The 3,203-nt window shown below is 34.8% G+C and overlaps 1 non-coding gene across 1 annotated transcript; it reads right to left on the bottom strand.

Moving 5' to 3' along the window:
- Positions 1-1,289: 1,289 nt before the first annotated feature.
- LOC126002606 (U1 spliceosomal RNA) lies at positions 1,290-1,450 on the bottom strand. Its single transcript, XR_007493290.1, has one exon. It is a non-coding gene; the product is annotated as a U1 spliceosomal RNA (small nuclear RNA).
- Between the last annotated feature and the right edge of the window lie 1,753 nt (positions 1,451-3,203).

Below are 3,203 nucleotides of genomic sequence, written 5' to 3'. Positions count from 1 at the left end.
AGTGGCTGATGTGGTGGATTGAGGCTGGGGGGTATGTAATGTGGGGACACTTTTAGAAGTAAACCCTGGTTATATGATTGATGTTGAAATATTGTATGCCCCAAACTAAAAACATATACTAAGGTGTTATTACATGAGAACATTATTATTACTTAATAAGCTTTTTTGGTTAATCATTTCCTCACCTGTTTTGTTTTCAGAACTGAGTGTTTCAGTGAAAGTTCCAGCTAGCAAAAAAAAAAAAAAAAAAAAAAAAAAAAACCACTATTCAAAAATCAAAGGAAAACAGGCAAAATGACATGGGGTTTATAAATCCACAAAATTTTCTTCTGGACTGGGAATCAGAATTAGGATATTTAAAAATAAATGTTTATTATTGCTGCAATGATATTTGTTGATGGAAGAAAAGTCATTTTATTTTTTGACTTCCTAAAAGTAAAATAAAATTTCCCTTTCACAGGGTAAGAGTCAAACATTCAAACATTCTCTTTATCTCCCTCTGCTTCTTATTCTCTTTCTCTGTCTCTGCCTTTCTCTTTCTCTATCTCCTCTCTCTCATTTCAATAAAGAATATATTTGGAATATGTAATCCCTTTAGAAGAAAGTTTCACTGGTCTATGCTCAACACAATTTCTGCAGAAGTTCCTGGATACCTAATGAACTCTTCTAAACATATATTCTATTCAGTTTTCATGTGTTTTTCTGCCATGTTTAATGTTACTACAAGCAGTTTGACTTCCAGAAGACAGATGAGTAAAGTCTCTAAGAAGAAAAGCTCCTTCGCCAAGTAGATATTATGAAATCTATTCTGCGTTATGTCAATACTTTGCCTATAGACTAATTTTGTGGAGTCATTTCTGTATATCTCAAATGCAATGCTAAATGCATAAATTTGAGAAAGTTTGGTTCCTGTAGAAATATCATATGGGAAAAATATATTTCCATACTTTAAATATATCTCTTCTGACTAATATGATGGCTTTAACAACAAAATACATATATACACTTTTAATTTGCATTTGCCTCTTGTGTTATATTTTTAAGATATATACTATTAATATGATTTCTTTTTTTCTTACATGGGTGTTTAAGTTTGCATTTAATGACTAGACAAGAAAATGTAGAAATGCTTGAAAATTTGATCAGAATAAAAATTTTAGACTAAGCAGGTAAGAAGTTGTAGTACAAATAGAAATTATCAAATTATCAATAATTATCAAATTATCCTAAGTAGGATATAAACAGGAAAGTAGTATTGGTAAATTTTTTTTATTTTTTTTTTTATTTTTCAGGGGAGAGCGCGCACGCAGTCCCCCACTACCATAAATTACGCAGTCGAGTTTCCCACATTTGGGGAAATCGCAGGGGTCAGCACGCCCAGAGTGCAATGGGCGAGCCTCACCCTGGGGAAACCTTCGTGATCATGGAATCGCCCCTGCCAGGTAAGTATGGTAATTTTTTTTACCATTTTCCATGTTTTGTTTTCAGTATGGAAAAAATGGAAATGTAATTCTACCATCACAATTATTTTTTAAAAAAATATTTTATTGAGACCATTGTGAATTACAAGTCCTTCATAGTTGGATTTCAGGCATACAGTGACAGTGAATTGGGTCCATTCTCACTAGCATTGTTGACCTCCCTCCACCAAAGTTCCCAGCATGTATCCCCTAACTCCATCTTTAACCCCCTAAATTGCCACTGTAACAGGTTCATTTTAAGTATAGATTGTTATAATTTGGGTCTCTTGATTCTATTGTCATTGAATTTGGCTTGGGTATTTAGTTCTGACATTTTTTTTTATCTCCCTCGATGCACCTGAGACCACTTGGTCCCTGACACCCATCCTCTATTTTTTTCTCAATTTGTAGAAAAAAATGTAGAAATATGAGGTAAAATTAAATAATTCATTTCCCAAGGTTCTATGAAAAATGTGGAAGCCCCTATCTAGAAGATACAAATATTTTTTTTTAAAAAGAGGGTTCCAGGGTGTTTTTTGTTTGTTGTTGTGTGGTTGTTTTTTTCTGCACAGGTGCAGCAAATCTTGGGGAAAATTTAAAGGAAATACCCTTGACCTAAAAAACAGGGTGACCCTATCTCAAATATTTCAGTTCAGCATCTGCCAGGCATAAAAAGAGTCCACTCCTTTAAATAAGACACCACCCCTTTAAATAAGACCCTAATTATGATTGGCTGCTGAGTCTATTAAACCCTACCTATTGTTGGAAGTTGTAAGAGACATTTGAAGGAACAGGAAGAGTGTTGTTGACAGTTGGAAGAGACAATTAGATGGTCTTAAGCCCAGCTCTCGCTCCCTCTTTATCCTAGCTTAGGCATTTGTCAGATGCCCCTGAACTTCTCTAATAAATTAAACTGAGATACTTTTTAGGTTCTGGGCATACTAATAGTCCAATCCCAAGGTCTTTCTTTATGGTCATAGGGAAAGTTTTTCTCAATTGTGGTTGTCACAGTCAGGCTTCTGTAATTAGAGATATGATTTTTGCAAGATCCTATGTTGAAGCCTGGTGTCGTGGCATGTCTTCTGATGTCATCTACTGTTATGTGGCAAGACAGAGAATCTTGCCCTAAAAGTAAGTTGCTTCTGTTTCCTACTTGTCAGAGTGTCATATGAATGCACCTTGGAACAAATTGATGCCAAAGCGGCATTAGGGCCTCCCCAGTTAGAAGTTTTATTCCTAATGCTGGTGCAAAAATCTATGCAGGTTCCAAGGTACCTATACTTGTTTCAGATCACAGGAATGATAGTCCATCTCAGAAATCTTTAAATAAATGAACATATAGTTTGTCATTTTGATACAATTTTTACTAGTTATCTATGGAGAAATTCAGAGTTGCCTGCAACATGTGACTAGAAACTGAGTTAATAAATTAGTTCTCTTAGAGTATGTGCTGCCAGCTGAATGCCAGTTCTCATTCTCAGAGTGCTGAGAGGAAATCCCTGCAGTCCAAAAAAGGTCAGCTTACTAAGAGACCCAATCCTACCCATGAAGATCTCCTTCATAAAGCTTGATATGAGAGCCTATTTTAGAACTTGGTTATTCTTAAATTGTTTCCTTCTCACAACTTTTTACCCAAAAAGGTAGAATGAGTGAATGCTGCCAGAAACACATAAAAATCATTATATGATTGATTTAGGATTGTGGGTTTTTTTTTATTGCATATTCAGAAGACTTCCTTTTTTC

This window comes from Suncus etruscus, chromosome 2 (assembly GCF_024139225.1).
Source record: "Suncus etruscus isolate mSunEtr1 chromosome 2, mSunEtr1.pri.cur, whole genome shotgun sequence".
Classification (NCBI taxonomy): Eukaryota; Metazoa; Chordata; class Mammalia; order Eulipotyphla; family Soricidae; genus Suncus; species Suncus etruscus.
This window is presented reverse-complemented; position numbering and strand designations above follow the sequence as displayed.